Consider the following 26,102-nt stretch of genomic DNA (forward strand, 5'->3'; position numbering starts at 1 on the left):
TGGCCTTCAGGTTGGCCTCACCTGGACCTGGTAACTCTGGTCCCTACCTGGGCATCATCGGGACATGGTTCCTCTACATGGCCTGCAGGTTGGCCTCACCTGGACCTGGTGAGTGGGGTTGGCACCTGGGCCTCACCCATACATGGTGACACAGGTCCCCGTGGGCCCAGTATGACCTGGTGAATCTCGTCCTTACCTTGTCCTCACCCGCACCTGGTAACCCTGATCACCACCTGGGAATCACCTGGACCTGGTGAATCTGGTCCCCATCTGGGCCTCACCCAGTCCTGGTGACTTTGTTCCCCTCTGGATCTGATTGCTGTGGACACCTTCTTGGCCTCAAGTGGAAGTGGTGACTCTGATCCAACCTGGGCCTCACCCAGATCTGGTGACTCTGGTCCTCACCTGTGGACCATTATGACCTGGATACTCTGTTCCACACCTGAGCCTCACCTGGACATGATGACTCTGGGTCCCCTCTGGGCCTCACCCTGACATGGTGACTCTGGTCCCCATCTGGATGTCACCTAGACTAGGTGAATCTGGTACCCCTCTAGGGCTCAAATAGACCTGGTGACACTGGTCCTCAACTGGGTGTCACCGAGACATAGTGAATATGCACCCCACCTGCACCTCATCTGGACCTGGTGACGCTGGGTCTACCTGGGCATCATCGAGACATGTTTACTCTGTTTCCCACTGGGACTTACCTGATCCTGGTAACTCTGGTCCTTACTTTGGCCTCTTTTGTACCAGGTGACTCTGGCTCCACCTGGGCCTCACCTGTAACTGGTGACTCTGATCCAAAGCATGGCCTCTCCTGACCTGGTGACTGTGGTTCCCATCGGGACCTCACCTGGACCTCATGTCTCTGGTCCCACCTGGGCCTCACCAGGACCTGGTGTCTCTGGTACACACCTGGGTAGCATCAGGATATGGTTACACTGTTCACTAACAGTGACCCAGCCGGACCTATTAACTCTGGTCTTCACCTGGGCCACACCTGGACATGGTGACACTCGTTCCCACCTCGGTCTCACCTGGAAATGGTGAGTCAGATACCCACCTGGTCCTAACCTATAACTGTTGATTCTCGTTGCCACATGGACATCATGTGGACCTGGGGGCTGCGGTGTTTCTAGTTTGTCATGTACCTTGTGACACTGGTCCCCACCAGGGCCTCACCGGGACCTGGTGAGTGTGGTTGCCACCTGCACCGCACCTGGACCTGTTGATTCTGGTCTGCACCTGAGAGTACCCTGGATATGGTGACTGTGGTCCCCACCTGGGCTTCACCTGGATTTGGGGACTCTCGTCCCCACGTGAGGCTCACCAGGCCCTGTTGACCATGGTCCTCATTTGGGCAAAATTGGGACCCTGTGACTGTGTTCCACAACTGGACCTCACCTGGACCACGTGACTCTGGAGCCCCTCTGGGTCTCACCATTCCCTAGTGACTGTGAACCCCACTTTCCCCTGACTTAGACCTGCTGACTCTAGTTGAAACCTGCGCCTAAACTCGAACTGTTGACTCTGGTTCTTTCAAGGGCCTCCCCTGTACCTGGTGATCCTGGTACGAACCTGGGCCTCACCTGGACGTGGTGACTTTGTCACCATGGGGACTCACCTGGACCTGCTTACTGTGTTCCACACCTGGGCCTCAGGTAGACCTGTTGACCATGGTCCCCAAGCTGGCCTCACATGGACCTGTTGCCTCTGATCCCCAACGGTGCCTCACGTGTACCTGGTAACTCTGGTCCTCACCTGGGCCTCATCTGGACCTAGTGACTCTGCTCCCCGCCTGGGCTTCACCTCGATCTGGTGACTGGTCCCCACCGGGACTTGACCTGCATCTGGTGACTCTGGTCCCCCCCTGGACCTCTCCTGGACCTGGTGACTCTCTTTCCAACATGCACCTCACCTGGATCTGGTGACACTGGTCCTCAGTTTGGCCTCACCTGGACCTTGTGACTCAGGTCTTCATATGGGCATCATGGGACCTGGTTTCTCAGTTCCTCATCGGGGCCTCACCTCGACCTAGTGATTCTCGTCCCCCTCTGGGCTTCTCTCTGACGTGGTGACTCTGGTCCCCACCTGGATATCACCAGAACCGGGTGACTCTGGTCCTCCTCTGGGACTCACCCGGAGCTGGGGACACTGCTCCTCAACTGGGCCTCAACAGGACCTGGTGAATCTACTCCTCACTTAGGCCTCATCTGTACCTTGTGACTCTTTTCCCACCTGGCATCAATGGGACATGATTTCTCTGTTCCCCACCTGGGGCTCACCTGGACATGATAACTTTGCTCCACACTTTGGCCTCAACTGGTCTTGATGACGCTGGTTCCCCCACCTAGGCCTCAATCTGGACCTGGTGACTGTGGTCCCCACCTGGGTCTCACCTGGACCTGGTGACTCTCGTTCCCACATAAACTAAACCTGGACCTGGTGACTGTGTTGTTCTTGTAGACTCACATTTTCGTGGTGACTCCGGTACCCACTAGGGCCTCACCTGGATCTGGTGACTCTGGCCTGCAGGTTGGGCTCGCCTGGACCTGGTGAGTGGGGTTGACACCTGGGCCTCACCCATACCTGGTGACTCAGGTCTCCACGTGGGCCTCTTGGACCTGGTGAATCTTGTTCTTACCTGGTCCTTTCCCAGGCCCGTGGACTCTGGTCACCACATGGTTCTCACTTGGACCTGGTGAATCTGGTCCCCATCTGTGCCTCACCCAGTCCTGGTGACTTTTTTCCCCACCGGGACCTGATTGCTGTGGACTCTTTCTTGGCCTCACCTGAAACGGGTGACACTGATCGTATCTGAGTGTCACCCAGACCTGGTGACTCTGGTCCTCACCTAGCCATCATTGGTACATGGAGACTCTGATCCACACCTGAGCCTCACCTGGACATGATGACACTGGAACCTCTCTTGGCCTCACCCTGACCTGGTGACCCTGGTCCCCATCTCGATGTCACCTGGACCTGGTGATTCTTGTACCCCTCTAGGACTCACCCAGATCTGGTGACTCTCGTCCTCAACTGGGCCTCACCTGGACCTAGTGGATATGCTCCATCTGGGCCTCATCTGGACCTGGTGACTCTGGTCCCTACCTGGGCATCATCGGGACATGGTTACTCTATTCCACACTGGGAATGACCTGATCCTGGTAACTCTGGTCCTCTCTTTGGACTCTTCTGTACCAGGTAACTCTGGCTCCACCTGGGCCTGACCTGTAACTGGTGACTCTGATCCTACGCATGGCCTCATCTGACCTAGTGACTGTGCTTCCCATCGGGACCTCACCTGGACCTCATGTCTCCGGTCCCACCTGGGCTTACCAGGACCTGGTGTCTCTGGTACCCACATGGGTACCATCAGGATATGGTTACACGGTTCACTAACAGTGACACAGCCGGACCTATTAGCTCTGGTCTTCACCTGGGCCACACCTGGACATGGTGACACTGGTTCCCACCTGGGTCTCAACTGGACTTGGTGAGTCGGATCCCCACCTGGTCCTCATGTGTAACTGGTGATTCTCGTTCCCACATGGACTCATGTGGAACTGGTGGCTGCAGTGTTTTGAGCTTCTCATGTACCTCTTGACTCTGGTCCCCACCAGGGCCTCACCGGGACCTGGTGAATCTGGTCCCCATCTGGGCCATACCCAGTCCTGGTGACTTTGTTCCCCACCTGGACCTGATTGCTGTGGACTCTTTCTTTGCCTCACCTGAAACGGGTGACTCTGATCCTATCTGCGCGTCACCTAGACCTGGTGACTCTGGTCCTCACCTGGGCATCATTGGTACCTGGTGACTCTGTTCCACACCTGAGCCTCACCTGGACATGATGACTCTGGAACCTCTCTGGGCATCAACCTGACCTGGTGACTCTGGTTCCCATATGGATGTCACCTGGACCACGGAATCATGGTACTTCTCTGGGCTTCAACCAGGTCTGGTGACTCTGGTCCTCAACTGGGCCTAACCTAGACCTAGTGAATATGCTCCATCTGGGCCTCATTTGGACCTGGTGACTCTGGTCCCTACCTGGGCATCATCGGACATGGTTCCACTGCATGGCCTGTAGGTTGGCCTCACCTGGACCTGGTAACTCTCGTCCCTACCTGGACATCATTGGGACCTGGTTCCTCTGTATGGCCTGCAGTTTGGCCTCACCTGGACCTGGTGAGTGGGTTTGTCACCTGGGCCTCACCCATGCCTAGTGACACAGGTCCCCACGTGGGCCTCACTTGGACCTGGTGAATATGGTCCTTACCTGGTCCTCACCCGGAACTGGTAACTCTGGTCACCACCTGGGAATCACCTGGGCCTGGTGGATCTGGTCCCCATCTGGGCCTCATCCAGTCCTGGTGACTTTGTTCCCCACCTGGACCTGATTGCTGTGGACTCCTTCTTGGCCTCACCTGGAACTGGTGACTCTGATCCTAACTGGGCCTCACCCAGTTCTGGTGACTCTGGTCCTCATCTGTGGACCATTATGAGCTGGATAAACTCTTCCACCCCTGAGCCTCACCTGGGCATGATGACTCTGGAGCCCCTCTGGGCCTCAGCCTGATATGGTGACTCTGGTCCCTATCCGTATGTCACCTAGACCAGGTGAATCTGGTACCCTTCTATGCCTCAACTTGACCTGGTAAATCTGGTCCTCAACCTAGTGAACATGCTCCCCACCTGCGCCTCATCTGGACCTGGTGACTCAGGTTCTACCTGGGCATCATCGGGACATGGTTACTCTATTCCCAACTGGGACTGACCTGATCCTGGTAACTCTGGTCCTGACTTTGGCCTCTTCTGTACCAGGTGACTCTGGCTCCACCTCGGCCTCACCTGTAACCTGTGACTCTGATCCTAAGCATGGCCTCACCTGACCTGGTGACTGTGGTTCCCATCGGGACCTCACCTGGACCTCATGTCTCTGGTCCCACCTGGGCCTCACCAGGACCTGGCGTCTCTGGGACCCTCCTGGGTAGCATCAGGATATGGTTACAGTGTTCACTAACAGTGCGCCAGCCGGAACTATTAACTCTGGTCTTCACCTGGGCCACACCTGCACATGGTGACACTGGTTCCCACCTGGGTCTCACCTGGACATGGTGAGTCGTATCCCCACCTGGGCCTCACCTATAACTGGTGATTCTTGTTCCCACATGGAGATCATGTGGACCTGTTGTCCGCAGTGTTTCTAGCTTCTTTTTTTAAATTTTTATTTATTTATGATAGTCACAGAGAGAGAGAGGCAGAGACACAGGCAGAGGGAGGAGCAGGCTCCATGCACAGGGAGTTCGACGTGGGATTCGATCCCGGGTCTCCAGGATCGCGCCCTGGGCCAAAGGCAGGCGGCAAACCGCTGCGCCACCCAGGGATCCCATGTGTTTCTAGCTTCTCATGTACCTCGTGACTCTGGTCCCCACCAGGGCCTCACTGGGACCTGCTGAGTGTGGTTGCCACCGGCACCTCACCTGGACCTGGTGATTCTGGTCTGCCCCTGAGACTATCCTGGATCTGGTGACTCTGGTCCCCCCCTGGGCTTCACCTGGATTTGGGGACTCTGGTCCCCATCTGGCTCACCTGGCCGTGTTGACCATGGTCCTCAACTGGGCAAAACTGGGACCCGGTGGCTGTGTTCCACAACTGGACCTCACCTTGACCAGTTCACCCTGGTCCCCCTCTGGGTCTCACCGAGCCCTAGTGACTGTTAACCCCACTTTGGCCTGACTTGGACCTGCTTACCCTTGTTGCAACCTGCTCCTGACCTCGAACTTTTGACTCTGGTTCTTTCAAGGGCCTCCCCTGTCCCTGGTGATCCTGGTCCCCACCTGGGCCTCACCTGGACGTGGTGACTCTTGTCAACACCGGGGACTCACCTGGCCCTTGTTACTGTGTTCTACACCTGGGCCTCAAGTAGACCTGTTGCCTCTGATCCCCACCGGGGCCTTAGTTGTCTGGTAACTCTGGTCCTCACCTGGCCTCATCTGGACCTAGTGACTCTGGTCACCACCTGGGCTTCACCTGGATCTGGTGACTCTGGTCCCCACCTGGACTTCACCTGGATCTAGTGACTCTGGTCCCCACCTGGACATCTCCTGGACCTGGTGACTCTCTGTCCAACATGGACCTCACCTGGATCTGGTGACTCTGGTCCTCTCTTTGCCCTCACCTGGACCTGGTGCCTCTCATCCCCCCATTGAACTAACTCAAAACTGCAGAATCTTGCCACACCTAGGCCGCACCCAGACCTGGTGTCTCTTTTCCCCAGCTATGCCTCAATTCGACCTGATGAATCTGGTCCTCACCTGGGCCTCACATGGACCTGGGACTCAGCGGGATAGAGTGGCTCTGATTCCCACAAGGGGATCACCTGATTCTGCTGACTGTGGTGTTATTCTATGCCTCACCAGGACCTAGTGATTCTGTTTGCCATCTGGGCCTGCATGGCCCTAGTGACTCTGGTCCTCACCTAGGTATCATTGGGACCTGGATAATCTATTCCACACCTGGGCCTCACTTTGACGAGGGACCTCTGGTCCCATTCTGGGCCTCAAACTAAACTGGTTACTCTGGTTCCCCCTATGAGCCTCAACCCTACCTGGTGACTCTGGTCACCCCTTAGGCTTCACATGGGCCTGCTGAAACTGGTCCTTAATTGGTCCGCACCTGGATCTGGTGATTGGTCGCCACCTGGGTCTCACCTGGACTTGTTGAATTCTGTTGCCTCCTGCGCCTCACCTGGACCTTGTGACTGTGGTCCCACCTGGACCTCACCTGGATCTGGTGGCTCTGGTTCCCATATGTGGCTCTCCTGGACCTGGTTCCTGTGGTCTCCACCTGGCCTCACCTGGAACACAATGACTCTGATCCATATTTTGGCCTCTCCTGGACCTGTTCACTCTGGTCCTTACCTGGGCATCATTGGGTCCTGGATACTCTCTTATATTCCTGGGTCTCATCTGGACATGGTGACTGTGGTCCCACCTGGGCCTCACCTGGACGAGGTGACTGGTTCCCACAGGGACCTCACCTGGACCTGGTGGCTCAGGTCCTCATATTGGCATCATGGGACCTGGTTTCTCAGTTCCACATCGGGGCCTCACCTGGACCTAGTGATTCTCGTCCCCTCTGGGCCTCACCCTGACGTGGTGACTCTGGTCCCCACCTGGATATCACCAGTACCGGGTGACTCTGGTCCCCCTCTGGGACTCACCCGGAGCTGGCGACACTTGTCCTCAGCTGGACCTCAACAGTACCTGTTGAATCTACTCCTCACTTAGGCCTCGTCTGGACCTTGTGACTCTTTTCCCACCTGGCATCAATGGGATCATGGTTACTCTGTTTCCCACCTGGGCCTCACCTGGACATGATAACTTTGCTCCACACATGAGCCTCACGTGGACATGATGACTCTGGATCCACTCTGGGCCTCCCTCTGACATGGAGACTCTGGTCACCATCTGGATGTCTCCTACACCAGGTGAATCTGGTGCCCCTCTAGGCCTCAACCAAACCTGGTGACTCTAGTCCTCAACTGGGCCTTACCGGGACCTAGTGAATATGCTCCCCAACTGCGCCTCATCTGGATATGGTGACTCTGGTTCTACGTGGGCATCATCGGGACATGGTTACTCTATTCCCCACTGGGAGCGACCTGATCCTGGTAACACTAATCCTGACTTTGGCATTTTCTTGTGAGTGTGGTTGCCACCTGCACCTCACCTGGACCTGGTTATTCTGGTCTGCACCTGAGACTCCCCTTGATCTGGGGACTGTGGTCCCCACCTGGGCTTCACCTGGATTTGGGGACTCCGGTCCCCATCTGGGCCTCACCTGGCCCTTTGACCATGGTCCTCAACTGGGGAAAATTGGGACCCTGTGACTGTGTTCCACAACTGGACCTCACCTGGACCAGGTGACTCTGGTCCCCCTCTGGGTCTCACCGTGCCCTAGTCACTGTGAACCCCACTTTGGCCTGACTTCGACCTGCTGACCCTGGTTGCCACCTGTGCCTGACCTCGAACTGTTGACTCTGGTTCTTTCAAGGGCCTCCCCTGTACCTAGTGATCCTGATGCCCACCTGGGCCTCACCTGCACGTGGTGTCTCTAGTCACCACACCTGGGCCTCAATTACACCTCTTGACCATAGTCCCCAAGCTCGCCTCACATGGACCTCTTACCTCTGATCCCGACCGGGGCCTCACGTGTACCTGGTAACTCTGGTCCTCACCAGGGCCTCATCTGCACCTAGTGATTCTGGTCCCCACCTGGACTTCACCTGGATCTCGTGACTCTGGTCCCCACCTGGAACTCACCTCGATCTGGTGACTCTGGTCTCAGTTTGGCCTCACCTGGACTGGTGTCTCTCGTCCCCACTTTGACCTAACTCAGAACTGCTGAATCTTGCCCCACCTAGGCCGCACCCAGACCTGATGACTCTTGTCCCCAGCTATGCCTCAATTCGACCTGATGAATCTGGTCCTCACGTGGGCCTCACATGGACCTGGGACTCAGCGGGATAGAGTGGCTCTGGTTCCCACAAGGGGCTCACCTGATACTGGTGACTGTGGTCTTATTCTATGCCTCACCAGGACCTAGTGATTCTGTTCCCCATCTGGGCCTCCATGGCCCTAGTGACTGTGGTCCTCACCCAGGCATCATTGGGACCTGGATACTCTATTCCACACCTGGGCCTCACTTTGTCCAGGGACCTCTGGTCCCATTCTGGGCCTCAAACTAAACTGGTTACTCTGATTCCCCCTCTGGGACTCACCCTTACCTGGTGACTCTGGTCACCCCTTGGGCTTCACTTGCGCCTGGTGAATCTGTTTCTTAGCTGGTCTGCACCTGGATCTGGTGACAGGTCACCACGTGGGCCTCACCTGGACTTGGTGAATCATGTTGCCACCTGCGCCTCACCTGGACCTTGTGACTGCGGTCCCACCTGGAACTCACCTGGATCTGGTGGCTCTGGTTCCCATATGGGGCTCTCCTGGACCTGGTTCCTGTGGTCTCCATCTGGCCTCACCTGGAACACAATGACTCTGATCCATATTTGGGCCTCTCATGGACCTGTTGACTCTGGTCCTTACCTGGAAATCATTGGGAGCTGGATACTCTCTTATATACTTGGGCCTCACCTGGACCTGGTGACTGTGGTCCCACCTGGGCCTCACCTGGACGAGGTGACTTGTTCCCACAGGAACCTCACCTGGACCTGGTGACTCAGGTCATCATATGGGCATCATGGGACCTTGTTTCTCAGTTCCACATCGGGGACTCACCTGGACCTAGTGATTCTCATCTCCCTCTGGGCCTCACCCTGACGTGGTGACTCTGGTCCCCACCTGGACGTCATCAGAACCGGGTGACTCTGGTCCCCCTCTGGGACTCACCCGGAGCTGGGGACACTGGTCCTCAACTGGGCCTCAACAGGACCTGGTGAATCTACTCCTCACTTAAGCCTCGTCTGGACCTTGTGACTCTTTTCCCACCTGGCATCAATGAGACATGGTTACTCTGTTCCCCACCTAGGTCTCAACTGGACGTGATAGCTTTTCTCCACACTTTGGCCTCAACTGGTCTTGATGACCCTGGTCCCCCCACCTAGGCCTCAATCTGGACCTGGTGACTGTGGTCCCCAACTGGGTCTCACCTGGACCTGGGGACTCTCGTTCCCACATGAACCACACCTGGACCTGGTGACTGTGGTGTTCCTGTAGACTCACATTTACCCATTTACTCCGGTCCCCACTAGGGCCTCACCCGGATCTGGTGACTCTGGCCTGCAGGTTGGCCTCACCTGGACCTGGTGAGTGGGGTTGCCATGTGGGCCTCACCCATACCTGGTGACTCAGGTCCCCACGTGGGCCTCTTGGACCTGGTGAATCTGGTCCTTACCTGGTCCTCTCCCAGACCCGGGGACTCTGGTCACCACCTGGGCCTCACCTGGACCTGGTGAATCTGGTCCCCATCTGGGCCTCACCCAGGCATGGTGACTTTGTTCCCCACCTGGATCTGATTGCTGTCGACACTTTCTTGGCCTCACCTGGAACTGGTGAATCTGATCCTATCTGCGCGTCTCCCAGACCTGGTGACTCTGGTCCTCACCTGGGCATTACTGGTACCTGGTGACTCTGTTCCACACCTTAGGCTCACCTGGACATGATGACTCTGGAACCTCTCTGGGCCTCACCCTGACATGGTGACTCTGGTCCCCATCTGGATGTCGCTTAGACCAGGTGAATCTGTTACCCCTCTAGGGCTCAAATAGACCTGGTGACACTGGTCCTCAACTGGGTGTCACCGAGACCTAGTGAATATGCTCCCCACCTGCGCCTCATCTGGACCTGTTGACGCTGGGTCTACCTGGGCATCATCGGGACATGGTTACTCTGTTCCCCACTGGGACTGACCTGATTCTGGTAACTCTGGTCCTGACTTTGGCCTCTTCTGTACCAGGTGACTCTGCTTCCACCTTGGCCTCACCTGTAACTGGTGACTCTGATCCAAAGCATGGCCTCTCCTGACCTGGTGACTGTGGTTTCCATCGGACCTCACCTGGACCTCATGTCTCAGGTCCCACCTGGGCCTCACCGGAACCTGGTGTCTCTGGTACCCACCTGGGTAGCATCAGGATATTGTTACACTGTTCACTAACAGTGACCCAGCCGGACCTATTAACTCTGGTCTTCACCTGGGCCACACCTGGACATGGTGACACTGGTTCCCACGTGTGTCTCACCTGGAAATGGTGAGTCAGATACCCACCTGGTCCTAACCTGTAACTGTTGATTCTCCTTCCCACATGGACATCATGTGGACCTGGTGGCTGCGGTGTTTCTAGTTTGTCATGTACCTTGTGACTCTGGTCCCCACCAGGGCCTCACCGAGACCTGGTGAGTGTGGTTGCCACCTGCACCTCACCTGGACCTGATGATTCTGCTCTGCACCTGAGACTACCCTAGATCTGGTGACTGTGGTCCCCACCTGGGCTTCACCTGGATTTGGGGACTCCGGTCCCCATCTGAGCCTCACCTGGCCCTGTTGACCATGGTCCTCAACTGGGCAAAATTGGGACGCGGTGACTGTGTTCCACAACTGGCCCTCACCTGGACCAAGTGACTCTGGTCCCCCTCTGGGTCTCACCGTGCCCTAGTGCTGGGAACCCCACTTTGGACTGACTTGGACCTGCTGACCCTGGTTGCCACCCGTGCCTAACCTCGAACTGTAGACTCTGGTTCTTTTAAGGGCCTCCCCTGTACCTGGTCATCCTGGTCCCCACCTGGGCCTCACCTGGACGTGGTGACTCTTGTCACCACCGGGGACTCACCTGGACCTGGTTATTGTGTTCCACACCTGGACCTCAAATAGACCTGTTGACCATGGTCCCCAAACCGGCCTCACATGGACCTGTTGCCTCTGATCTCCACCGGGGCCTCACGTGTACCTGGACACTCTGGTCCTCACCTGGGCCTCATCTGGACCTAGTGACTCTGGTCCCCACCTGGGCTTCACCTCGATCTGGTGACTCTGGTCCCCACCTGGACTTCACCTGGATCTGGTGACTCTGGCCCCACCTGGACCTCTCGTTGACCTGGTGACTCTCTTTCCAACATGGACCTCGCCTGGATCTGGTGACTCTGGTCCTCAGTTTGGCCTCACCTGGACCTGGTGTCTCTCGTCCCCACTTTGACCTAACTCAGAACTGCTGAATCTTGCCCCACCTAGGCCGCACCCAGACCTGGTGACTCTTGTCCCCAGCTATGCCTCAATTCGACCTGATGAATCTGGTCCTCACATGGGCCTCACATGGACCTGGGACTCAGCTGTATAGAGTGGCTCTGGTTCTCACAAGGGTCTCACGTGATACTGCTGACTGTGGTCTTATTCTATGCCTCAACAGGACCTAGTGATTCTGTTCCCCATCTGGGCCTGCATGGCCCTAGTGACTCTAGTCCTCACCCAGGCGTCTTTGGGACCTGGATACTCTACTCCACACCTGGGCCTCATTTTGACCAGTGACCTCTGGTCCCATTCTGGGCCTCAAACTAAACTGGTTACTCTGGTTCCCCCTCTGGGCCTCACCCATACCTGGTGACTTTGGTCACCCCTTGGGCTTCACTTGGGCCTGGTGAATCTGGTCCTTAGCTGGTCCTCACCTGGATCTGGTGACTGATCGCCAACTGGGCCTCACCTGGACTTGGTGAATCCTGTTGCCACCTGCGCCTCCCCTGGACCTTGTGACTGTGGTCCCACATGGACCTCACCTGGATCTGGTTGCTCTGGTTCCCATATGGGGCTCTCCTGGACCTGGTTCCTGTGGTCTCCTTCGGGCCTCACCTGGAACACAATGACTCTGATCCATATTTGGGCCTCTCCTGGACCTGTTGACTCTCGTCCTTACCTGGGCATCATTGGGACCTGGATACTCTCTTATATACCTGGGCCTCACCTGGACCTTGTGACTGTGGTCCCACCTGGGCCTCACGTGGACGAGGTGACTGGTTCCCACAGGGGCCTCACGTGGACCTGGTGACTCAGGTCCTCTTATGGCACCATGGAACCTGGTTTCTCAATTCCACATCGGGGCTTCAACTGGACCTAGTGATTCTCGTCCCACTCTGGGCCTCACCGTGACGTGCTGACTCTGGTCACCACCTGGATACCACCAGAACCGGGTGACTCTGGTCCCCCTCTGGGACTCATCCGCAGCTGTGGACACTGGTCCTCAACTGGGCCTCAACAGGACCTAGTGAATCTACTCCTTACTTAGACCTCGTCTGGACCTTGTGACATTTTTCCACCTGGCATCAGTGGGACATGGTTACTCTGTTCTCCACCTGGGCCTCACCTGGACATGATAACTTTGCTCCACACTTTGGCCTCTACTGGTCCTGATGACACTGGTCCACCCACCTAGGCCTCAATCTGTACCTGGTGACTGTGGTCCCCACCTGGATCTCACCTGGACCTGGTGACTCTCGTTCCCACATGAACAAAAACTGTACCTGGTGACTGTGGTTTGCTTGTAGACTCACATTTACCTGGTGACTCTGGTCCACACTAGGTTCTCACCTGGATCTGGTGACTCTGGCCTACAGGTTGGCCTCACCTGGACCTGGTGATTGGGGTTGCCACCTGGGCCTCATCCATACCTGGTGACTCAGGTCCCCAAGTGGGCCTCTTGGAGCTGGTGAATCTGGTCCTTACCTGGTCCTCTCCCAGAGTCGGGGACTCTGGTCACCATCTGGGTCTCACCTGGTCCTGTTGAATCTGGTCCCCATCTGGGCCTCACCCAGTCCTGGTGGCTTTGTTCCCCACCGGGACCTGATTGCTGTGGACTCTTTCTTGGCCACACCTGGAACTGGTGACTCTGATCCTATCTGCTCGTCACCCAGACCTGGTGACTCTGGTCCTCACCTGGGCATCATTGGTACATGGTGACTCTGTTCTACACCTGAGACTCACCTGGACATGATGACTCTGGAACCTCTCTGGGCCTCACCCTGACCTGGTGACTCTGGTCCCCATCTGGATGTCACCTGGACCAGGGGATTCTGGTACACGTCTAGGCCTCAACCAGATATGGTGACTCTGGTCCTCAACTGGGCCTCACCTGGACCTAGTGAATATGATCCATCTTGGCCTCATTTGGACCTGGTGACTCTGGTCCCTACCTGGGCATCATAGGGATATGGTTTCACTGCATGGCCTGCAGGTTGGCCTCACCTGGACCTTGTAACTCTGGTCCCTACCTGTGCATCATCGGGACATGGTTCCTCTGCATGGCCTGCAGGTTGCCCTCACCTGGACCTGGTGAGTGGGGTTGACACCTGGGCCTCACCCATGCCTGGTGACACAGGTCCCCACGTGGATCTTACTTGGACCTTGTGAATCTGGTCCTTACCTGGACCTCACCCGGAACTGGTAACTCTGGTCACGACCTGAGAATCACCTGGGCCTGGTGAATCTGGTCCCCATCTGGGCCTCACAAAGTCCTGGTCACTTTGTTCCCCACCTGGGCCTGATTGCTGTGGACTCCTTCTTGGCCTCACCTGGACCTGGTGACTCTGATCCTAAGCATGGCCTCACCTGACCTGGTGACTGTTGTTCCCATCAGGACTTCACCCGGACCTCATGTATCTGGTCCCACCTGGGCCTCACCAGGACCTGGTGTCTCTCGTACCCACCTGGGTAGCATTAGGATATGGTTACACTGTTCACTAACAGTGACCCAGCAGGACCTATTAACTCTGGTCTTCACCTGGGCCACACCTGGACATGGTGACACTGGTTCCCACCTGGGTCTCACCTGGACATGGTGAGTCGGATCCCCACCTGGTCCTCATTTGTAACTGGTGATTCTCGTTCCCACATGGACATCATGTGGACCTGGTGGCGGCAGTGTTTCTAGCTTCTCATGTACCTCGTGACTCTGGTCCCCACCAAGGACTCACCGGGACCTGGTGTGTGTGGTTGCCACCTCCGCCTCACCTGGACCTGGTGATTCTGGTCTGCACCTGAGACTACCCTGGATCTGGTGACTGTGGTCACCACCTGGGCTTCACCTGGATTTCGGGCTCTGGTTCCCATCTGGGCCTCACCTGGCCCTGTTGACCATGGTCCTCAACTGGGCAAAATTGGGACCCAGTGACTGTAATCCACAACTGGACCTCACCCGGACCAGGTGACTCTGGACCCCCTCTGGGTCTCACCGTGCAGTAGGGACTGTGAACCCCACTTTGGCCTGACTGGGACCTGCTGACCCTGGTTGGAACCTGCGCCTGACGTCAAACTGTTGACTCTGGTTCTTTCAAGGGCCTCCCCAGTACCTGGTGATCCTGGTCCCCACCGGGCGTCGCCTCGCCTGGACATGGTGACTCTTGTCACCACTGGGGACTCACCTGGACCTGCTTACTGTATTCCACACCTGGGCCTCAATAGACCTGTTGACCATGGTCCCCAAGCCGGCCTCACATGAACCTGTTGCCTTGATCCCCACCGGGGCCTCACGTGTACCTGGTTACTCTGGTCCTCACCTGGGCCTCATCTGGACCTAGTGACTCTGGTCCCCACCTGGGCTTCACCTGGATCTGGTGACTCTGGTCCACACCTGGACCTCACCTGGATCTGGTGACACTGGTCCTCAATTTGCCCTCACCCAGACCTGGTGACACTTGTCCCCAGCTATGCTCAATTCGACCTGATGAATCTGGTCCTCAGGTGGGCCTCACATGGATCTGGGACTCAGCTGGTTAGAGTGGCTCTTGTTCCCACAAGGATCTCACCTGATACTAGTGACTTTGGTCTTATTGTATGCCTCACCAGGACCTAGTGATTCTGTTCCCCATCTGGGCCTGCATGGGCCTAGTGTCTCTGGTCCTGACCCAGGCATCATTGGGACCTGGATACTCTCTTATATACCTGGGCCTCACCTGGATCTGGTGACTCTGGCCTGCAGATTGGCCTCACCTGGACTTTGTTAGTGGGATGCCACGTGGGCCTTACCCATACCTGGTGACTCAGGTCCCCACGTGGGCCTCTTGGACCTGGTGAATCTGGTCCTTACCTGGTCTTCTCCCCGACCCGGGGAATCTGGTCACAACCTGGGCCTCACCTGGACCTGGTGAATCTGGCCCCCATCTGGGCCTAACCCAGTCCTGGTGACTATGTTCCTCACCTGGACCTGATTGCTCTGGACTCTTTCTTGGCCTAACCTGGAACTGGTGACTCTGATCCTATCTGTGGGTCACCCAGACCTATTGACTCTGGTCCTCACCTGGGCATCATTGGTACCTGGTAACTCTGTTCCACACCTGAGCCTAACCTGGACATGATGTCTCTGGGACCTCTCTGGGTCTCACCCTGACCTGGTGATCTGATCCCCATCTGGATGTCACCTGGACCAGGTGATTCTGGTACCCCTCTAGGCCTCAACCAGTTCTGGTGACTCTTGTCCTCAACTGGGCCTCACCTGGACCTAGTGAATATGCTCCATCTGGGCCTCATTTGGACCTGGTGACTCTAGTCTCTCACTGGGCATCATCGGGAAATTGTTCCACTGCATGGCCTGCTGGTTGGCCTCACCTGGACCTGGTAACTCTGGTCCCTACCTGGGCATCATCGGGACATGGTTCCTCTGCATGGCCTGCAGGTTGGCCTCAACTTGACCTGGTGAGTGGGGTTCCCACGTGGGTCTTACCCATGCCTGGTGACACAGGTCCCCACGTGGGCCTCACTTGGATCTGGTGAATGTGGTCCTTACCTAGTCCTCACCCAGAACTGGTAAATCTGGGGTCCACCTGGGCATCACCTATTCCTGGTGACTTTGTTCCCCACCTGGACCTGATTGCTGTGGACACCTTCTTGGCCTCACCTGGAAGTGGTAATTCTGATCCTAACTGGGCCTCTCCCAGATCTGGTGACTCTGGTCCTCACCTGTGGACCATTATGACCTGGATACTCTGTTCCACACCTGAGCCTCACCTGGACATGATGACTCTGGATCCCCTCTGGGCCTCACCCTGACATGGTTACTCTGTTCCCCAACTGGATGTCACCTAACCAGGTGAATCTGGTACCCCTCTAGGCCTCAACCAAACCTGGTGACTCTAGTCCTCAACTGGGTCTGCCCGGGACCTAGTGAATATGCTCCCCAACTGCGCCTCATCTGGACATGATGACTCTGGTTCTACCTGGGCATCATCGGGACATGGTTACTCTATTCCCCACTGGGAGTGACCTGATCCTTGTAACACTGGTCTGACTTTGGCATTTTCTGTACCAGGTGACTCTGGCTCCACCTGGGCCTCACCTTTAACTGGTGACTCTTATCCTTTTTTAAATTTTTTTTTAATTTTTTATTTATTTATGATAGGCACACAGTGAGAGAGAGAGAGGCAGAGACACAGGCAGAGGGAGAAGCAGGCTCCATGCACCGGGAGCCTGACGTTGGATTCGATCCCGGGTCTCCAGGATCTGGTGACTCTTATCCTAAGCATGTCCTCACCTGACTTGGTGACTCTGGTCCCCATTAGGATGTAACCTGGACCAGGTGATTCTGGTACCCCTCTAGGCCTCAACCAGTTCTGGTGACTCTGGTCCTCAATTGGCTTCACCTGGACCTAGTGAATATGCTCCATCTGGGCCTCATTTGGACCTGGTGACTGTCGTCCCTGCCTGGGCATCATCGGGACATGGTTCCGCACATGGCCTGCAGGTTGGCCTCACCTGGACCTGGTGAGTGGGATTGCCACCTGTGGCTAACCCATACCTGGTGACTCAGGTCCCCACGTGGGCCTCTTGGACCTGGTGAATCTGGTCCTTACCTCTTCTTCTCCCAACCTGGGTACTCTGGTCATCACCTGGGCCTCACTTGGACAAGGTGAACTGGTCCCCATCTGGGCCTCACCCAGTCCTGGTTACTTTGTTCCCCACCTGGAACTGATTGCTGTGGACTCTTTCTTTGCCTCACTTGGAACTGGTGACTCTGACCCTATCTGCGCGTCACCCAGATCTGGTGACTCTGGTCCTCATCTGGGCATCATTGGTACCTGGTGACTCAGTTCCACACCTGAACCTCACCTGGACATGATGACTCTGGAACCTCTCTGGGCCTCACCCTGTCCTGGTGACTCTGGTCCCCATCTGGATGTCACCTTGACCAGGTGATTCTGGTACCCCTCTGAGCCTCAACCAGATCTGGTGACTCTGGTCCTCTACTGGGCCTCACCTGGACATGATGACTCTGGAACTACTCTGGCTATTAACCTAACGTAGTGACTCTGGTCCCCATATGGATGTCACCTGGTGCAGGGGATTATGGTACCCGTCTGGGCCTCAACAAGGTCTGGTGACTCTGGTCCTCACCTGGGCCTCACCTGGACCTAGTGAATATGCTCCATCTGGGCCTCATTTGGATCTGGTGACTCTGGTCACTACCTGGGCATCATCGGGACATGGTTCCACTGCATGACCTGCAGGTTGGCCTTACCTGGACCTGGTAACTCTGGTCCCTACCTGGGCATCATCGGGACATGGTTCCACTGCATGGCCTGTAGGTTGGCCTCACCTGGACCTGGTAACTCTCGTCCCTACCTGGGCATCATTGGGACCTTGTTCCTCTGCATGACCTGCAGGTTGGCCTCACCTGGACCTGGTGAGTGGGTTTGTCACCTGGGCCTCACCCTTGCCTAGGGACACAGGTCCCCACGTGGGCCTCACTTGGACCTGGGGAATCTGGTCCTTACCTGGTGGTCACCCGGAACTGGTAACTCTGGTCACCACATGGGAATCACCTGGGCCTGGTGAATCTGGTTCCCATCTGGGCCTCACCCAGTCCTGTTGACTTTCTTCCCCACCTGGACCTGATTGCTGTGGACTCCTTCTTGGCTAACCTGGAACTGCTGACTCTGATGCTAACTGGGCCTCACCCAGATCTGGTGATTCTGGTCCTCACCTGTGGACCATTATGACCTGGATACTCTGTTCCACACCTGAGCCTCACCTGGATATGATGACTCTGGATCCCCTCTGGGCCTCAGCCTGACATGGGGACTCTGGTCCCCATCTGGATGTCACTAGACCAGGTGAATCTGGTACCCCTCTAGGCCTCACCTAGACCTGGTGACTCTGGTCCTCAACTGGGCCTCAACGGGACCTAGTGAACATGCTCCCCACCTGCGCCACATCTGGGCCTGGTGACTCTGGTTCTACCTGGGCATCATCGGGACATGATTACTCTATTCCCACTTGGAGTGACCTGATCCTGGTAACTCTGGTCCTGACTTTGGCCTCTTCTGTACCAGGTGACTCTGGCTCCACCTGGGCCTCACCTGGAACTGGTGACTCTGATCCTAAGCATGGCCTCACCTGACCGGGTGACTGTGGTTCCCATCGGGACCTCACCTGGACCTCATGTCTCTGGTCCCACTTGGGCCTCACCAGGACCTGGTGTCTCTGCTACCCACCTGGGTAGCATCAGGATATGGTTATACTGTTCACTAACAGTGACCCAGCCGGACCTATTAACTCTGGTCTTCACCTGGGCCACACCTGGACATGGTGACACTGGTTCCCACCTGGGTCTCACCTGGACATGGTGAGTCGGATCCCCACCTGGTCCTCACCTGTAACTGGGGATTCTCGTTCCCACATGGAGATCATGTGGACCTGTTGGCCGCAGTGTTTCTAGCATCTTTTTTTTTAATTTGTATTTATTTATGATAGTCACAGAGAGAGAGAGAGGCAGACACACAGGCAGAGGGAGAAGCAGGCTCCATGCACCGGGAGCCCGACGTGGGATTCGATCCCGGGTCTCCAGGATCGCGCCCTGGTCCAAAGGCAGGCGCCAAACCGCTGCGCCACCCAGGGATCCCATGTGTTTCTAGCTTCTCATGTACCTCGTGACTTCTCATGTATCCCACCAGTGCCTTACCGGGACCTGGTGAGTTTGGTTGCCACCTGCACCACACCTGGACCTGGTGATTCTGGTCTGCACCTGAGACTACCCTGGATCTGGTGACTGTGGTCCCCACCTGGGCTTCACCTGGATTTCGGGACTCTGGTCCCCATCTGGGCCTCACCTGGCCCTGTTGACCATGGTCCTCAACTGGGCAAAATTGGGACCTGGTGACTGTGTTCCACAACTGAACCTCACCTGGACCAGGTGACTATGCTCCCCCTCTGGGTCTCACCGTGCCCTAGTGAATGTGAAGTCCCCTTTGGCTTGACTTGGACCTGCTGACCCTGGTTGCCACCTGCGCCTGAACTCGAACTGTTGACTCTGGTTCTTTCAAGGGCCTCCCCTGTACCTGGTGATCCTGGTCCCCACCTGGACCTCACCTGGAAGTGGTGACTCTTGTCACCACCGGGGACTCACCTGGACCTGCTTACTGTGTTCCACACATGGGCCTCAATAGACCTGTTGACCATGGTCCCCAAGCCGGCCTCACATGAACCTGTTGCCTCTGATCCACACCGGGGCCTCACGTGTACCTGGTAACTCTGGTCCTCACCTGGGCCTCATCTGCACCTAGTGACTCTGGTCCCCACCTGGGCTTCACCTCGATCTGGGGACTCTGGTCCCCACCTAGACTTCACCTGGATCTAGTGACTCTGGTCCCCACATGAACCTCTCCTGGATCTGGTGACTCTCTTTCCAACATGGACCTCACCTGGATGTGGTGAATCTGGTACTCAGTTTGGCCTCACCTGGACCTGGTGTCTCTCGTCCGCACTTTGACCTAACTCAGAACTGCTGAATCTTGCCCTACCCAGGCCGCACCCAGACCTGGTGACTCTTGTCCTCAGCTATGCCTCAATTCGACCTGATGAATCTCGTCCTCACGTGGGCTTCACATGGACCTGGGAATCAGCTGGATAGAGTGGCTCTGGTTCCCACAAGGGGCTCACCTGATACTGGTGACTGTGGTCTTTTTCTATGCCTCACCAGGACCTAGTGATTCTGTTCCCCATCTGGGCCTGCATGGCCCTAGTGACTTTGGTCCTCACCCAGGCATCATTCGGACCTGGATACTCTATTCCTCACCTGGGCCTCACTTTGACCAGGGACCTCTGGTCCCATTCTGGGCCTCAAACTAAACTGGTTACTCTGGTTCCCACTCGGGGCCTCACCCTTACCTGGTAAATCTGGTCAGCCCTTGGGCTTCACTTGGGCCTGGGGAATCTGGTCCTTAGCTGGTCCTCACATGGATCTGGTGACTGGTCGCCACCTGGGTCTCACCTGGACTTGGTGAATCCTGTTGCCACCTGCGCCTCACCTGGACCTTGTGACTGTTGTCCCACCTGGACCTCACCTGGATCTGGTTCCTCTGGTTCCCATATGGGGCTCTCCTGAATCTGGTCCGTGTTGTCTCCATCTGGCCTCACCTGTAACACAATGACTCTGATCCATATTTGGGCCTCTCCTGGACCTGATGATGCTGGTCCTTACCTGGGCATCACTGGGACCTGGATACACTCTTATATACCTGGGCCTCACCTGGATCTGGTGACTGTGGTCCCACCTGGGCCTTACCTGGACGAGGTGACTGGTTCCCACAGGGACCTCACCTGGACCTGATGACTCAGGTCCTCATATGGCATCATGGGACCTGGTTTCTCAGTTCCACATCGGGGCCACACCTGGACCTAGTGATTCTCGTCCCCCTCTGGGCCTCACCCTGACGTGCTGACTCTGGTCACCCCTGGATATCACCAGAACCGGGTGACTCTGGTCCCCCTCTAGGACTCTCCCGGAGCTGGGGACACTGGTCCTCAGCTGGGCCTCAACAGGACCTGGTGAATCTACTCCTCACTTAGGTCTCGTCTGGACCTTGTGACTCTTTTCCCACCTGGCATCAATGGGACATGGTTACACTGTTGCCCACCTGGGCCTCTCCTGGACATGATAACTTTGCTCCACACTTTGGCCTCAACTGGTCCTGATGAATCTTGTCCCCCCACCTAGACCTCAATCTGGACCTGGTGAGTGTGGTCCCCACCTGGGTCTCACCTGGACCTGGTGACTCTCGTTCCCACTTGAAACACACCTGGCCCTGTTGACTGTGGTGTTCTTGTAGACTCACATTTACCTGTGACTCCGGTCCCCACTAGGGCCTCACCTGGATCTGGTGACTCTGACCTGCAGGTTGGCCTCACCTGGACCTTGTGAGTCGGGTTGCCACATGGGCCTCACCCATACGTGTTGACTCAGGTCCACACGTGGGCTTCTTGGACCTGGTGAATCTGGTTAATATCTGGTCCTCTCCCAGACCCGGGGACTCTGGTCACCAACTGGGCCTCACCTGGATCTGGTGAATCTGGTCCCCATCTGGGTCTCACCCAGTCCTGGTGACTTTGTTCCCCACCTGGACCTGATTGCTCTGGACTCTTTCTTGGCCTCACCTGGAACTGGTGACTCTGATCATATCTGCGCGTCACCCAGACCTGGTGACTCTGGTCCTCACCTGGGCAACATTGGTACATGATGACTCTGTTCTACACCTGAGCCTCACCTGGACATGATGACTCTGGAACCTCTCTGAGCCTCACCCTTCCCTGGTGACTCTGGTCTCCATCTGGATGTCACCTGGAACAGGGGATTCTCGTATTCCTCTAGGCCTCAACCAGATCTGGTGACTCTGGTCCTCAACTGGGCCTCACCTGGACCTAGTGAATATGCTCCATGTGGGCCTCATTTGGACCTGGTGACTCTGGTCCCTACCTGGGCATCATAGGGATATGGTTCTACTGCATGGCCTGCAGGTTGGCCTCACCTGGGCCTGGTAACTCTGGTCCCTACCTGGGCATCATCGGGACACGGTTCCTCTCCATCGCCTGCAGGTTGGCCTCACCTGGACCTGGTAACTCTGGTCCCTACATGGGCATCATCGGGACACGGTTCCTCTCCATCGCCTGCAGGTTGGCCTCACCTGGACCTGGTAAGTGGGGTTGCCAATTGTGCCTCACCCATACATGGTGACACAGGTTCCCACGTGGGCCTCACGTGGACCTGGTGAATCTGGTCCTTCCCTTGTCCTCACCCGGAACGGTAATTCTGGTCATCACCTGGGATCACCTGGACATTGTGATTCTGGTCCCCATTGGGCCTCATCCAGTCCAGGTGACTTTGTTCCCACCTGGACCTGATTGCTGTGTACTCCTTCTTGGCCCTCACCTGGAACTAGTGACTCTGATCCTAACTGGGCCTCACCCAGATCTGGTGACTCTGGTCCTCACCTGGGGACCATTATGACCTGGATACTCTTTTCCACACGTGAGCCTCACCTGGACATGATGACTCTGGATACCCTCTGGGTCTCAGCCTGACATGGTGACTCTGGTCCCCATCTGGATGTCACCTAGACCAGGTGAATCTGGTACCCCTCCAAGCCTCAACTAGACCTGGTGACTTGGTCCTCAACTTGGCCTAACCGGGACCTAGTGAATATGCTCCCACCTGCACCTCATCTGTACCTGGTAACTCTGGTTCTTCCTGGGCATCATCGGGACATGTTTACTCTGTTCCACACTGGGACTGACCTGATCCTGGTAACTCTGGTCCTGACTTTGGCCTCTTCTGTACCAGGTGACTCTGGCTCCACATGGGCCTCACCTGGAACTGGTGACTCTGATCCTATCTGCGCGTCACCCAGATTTGGTGACTCTGGAACTCACCTGGGCATCATTGGTACCTGATTACTCTGTTCCACACCTGAGCCTCACCTGGACATGATGACTCTGGAACCTCTCTGGGCCTCACCCTGACCTGGTGACTCTGGTCCCCATCTGGATGTCACCTGGACCAGGGGATCTGGTACCCCTCTAGGCCTCAACCAGATATGGTGACTCGGGTCCTCAACTGGGCCTCATCTGGACCTAGTGTATATGATCCATCTTGGCCTCATTTGGAACTGGTTACTCTGGTCCATACCTGGGCATCATAGGGATATGGTTCCACAGCATGGCCTGCAGGTTGGTCTCACCTGGACATTGTAACTCTGGTCCCTACCTGGGCATTATCGGGACATGGTTGCACACATGCCCTGCAGGTTGGCATCACCTGCACCTGGTAATTCTAGTCCCTACCTGTGCATCATCGGGACATGGTTCCTCTGCATGGCCTGCAGGTTGGCATCACCTGGACCTGGGGAGTGGGGTTGTCACCTGTGCCTCACCCATGCCTGGTGACACAGGTCCCCACGTGGGCCTCACTTGGAACGGGTGAATCTGGTCCTTACCTTGTTCTCACCCGGAACTCGTAACTCTGGTCACCACCTGGGAATCACCTGGGCCTGGTGTTTCTGGTACCCATCTGGGCGTCATCCACTCCTGGTGACATTGTTCCCCACCTGGACCTGATTGCTGTGGACTCTTTCTTGGCCTCACCTGGAACTAGTGACTCTGATCCTATCTGCGTGTCACCCAGACCTGGTGACTCTGGTCCTCACCTGGACATGATGACTCTGGAACCTCTGTGGGCCTCACCCTAACCTGGTGACTCTGGTCCCCGTCTGGAACTCACCTGTATCTGGTGACTCTGGTCTCAGTTTGTCCTCACCTGGACTGGTGTCTATCGTCCCCACTTTGACCTAACTCAGACCTGCTGAATCTTGACCCACCTAGGCCGCACCTAGACCTGAGGACTCTTGTCTCCAGCGATGCCTCAATTCGACCTGATGAATCTGGTCCTTTCGTGGGCCTCACATGGACCTGGGACTCAGCGGGATAGAGTGGCTCTGGTTCCCACAAGGGGCTCACCTGATACTGGTGACTGTGTTCTTATTCTATGCCTCAGCAGGACCTAGTGATTCTGTTCCCCATCTGGGCTTTTATGGCCCTAGTGACTCTGGTCCTCACCCAGCATCATTGGGACCTGGATACTCTATTCCACACCTGGGCATCACTTTGTCCAGGGACCTCTGGTCCCAATCTGGGCCTCAAACTAAACTGGTTACTCTGGTTCCCACTCGGGGCCTCACCCTTACCTGGAAAATCTGGTCACCCCTTGGGTTACACTTGGGCCTGGTGAATCTGGTTCTTATCTGGTCCGCACCTGGATCTGGTGACAGGTCACCACGTGGGCCTCAACTGGACTTGGTGAATCATGTTGCCACCTGCGCCTCACCTGGACCTTGTGACTGTGGTCCCTCCTGGACCTCACCTGGATCTGGTGGCTCTGGTTCCCATATGGGGCTCTCCTGGACCTGGTTCCTGTGGTCTCCATCTGGCCTCACCTGGAACACAATGACTCTGATCCATATTTGGGCCTCTCCTGGACCTGTTGACTCTAGTCCTTACCTGGGCATCATTGGGACCTGGATACTCTCTTATGTACCTGGGCCTCACCAGGACCTGGTGACTGTGGTCCCACCCGGGCCTCACCTGGACGGGGTGACTGGTTCCCACAGGGACATCACCTCGACCTGGTGATGCAGGTCCTCATATGGGAATCTTGGGACCTGGTTTCACAGTTCCACATTGGGGCCTCACCTGGACCTAGTGATTCTCGTCCCCCACTGGGCCTCACCCTGACTTGTGACACTGGACCCCACCTGGATATCACCAGAACCGGGTGACACACCCGGAGCTGGGGACACTGGTCCTCAGCTGGGCCTCAACAGGACCTGATGAATCTACTCCAAACTTAGGCTTCGTCTGGACCTTGTGACTATTTTCCCATCTGGCATTATTGGGATATGGTTACTCTGTTTCCCATCTGGGCCTCACCTGGACATGATAACTTTGCTGCACACTTTGGCCTCAACTGGTCTTGATGACTCTCGTCCCCCAACCTAGGCCTCAATGTGGACCTGGTGATTGTCGTCCCCAACTGGGTCTCACCTGGAACTGGTGACTCTCGTTCCCACATGAACCACACCTGGTCCTGGTGACTGTGGTGTTCTAGTAGACTCACTTTTACCTGCCTTCTCCGGTGCCGACTAGGGCCTCACGTGGATCTGGTGACTTTGACATGCAGGTTGGCCTAACCTGGACATGGTGAGTGGGGTTGCCACCTGAGCCTCACCCATACCTGGTGAGTCAGGTCCCCTCGTGGGCCTCTTAGACCTGGTATCTGGTCCTTACCTGGTCGTCTCCCAGCCCCGGGTTCTCTGGTCACAACCTGAGCCTACCTGGACATGGTGAATCTGATCCCCATCTGGGCCTCACCCAGGCCTGTTGAATTTGTTCCCCACCTGTATCTGATTGCTGTGGACTCTTTCTTCGCCTCACCTGGAACTGGTGACTCTGATCCTATCTGCCCGTCACCGAGACCTGTTGACGCTGGTCCTCACCTGGGCATTTTTGGTACCTGGTGACTCTGTTCCACACCTGAGCCTCACCTGGACATGATGACTCTGGAACCTCTCTGGGCCTCATCCTGACCTGGTGACTCTGGTCCCATCTGGAAGTCACCTGGACCAGGTGATTCTCGTACCCCTCTAGACCTCAACCAATTCTGGTGACTCTGGTCCTCCACTGGACCTCACCTGGACCTAGTGAATATGCTCCATCTGGGCCAAATTTGCACCTGGTGACTCTGTCACTACCTGGGCCTCATCGGGACATGGTTCCACTGCATG

This window comes from Canis lupus, chromosome 28, assembly GCF_048164855.1.
Source record: "Canis lupus baileyi chromosome 28, mCanLup2.hap1, whole genome shotgun sequence".
In the NCBI taxonomy this organism is placed as follows: Eukaryota; Metazoa; Chordata; class Mammalia; order Carnivora; family Canidae; genus Canis; species Canis lupus.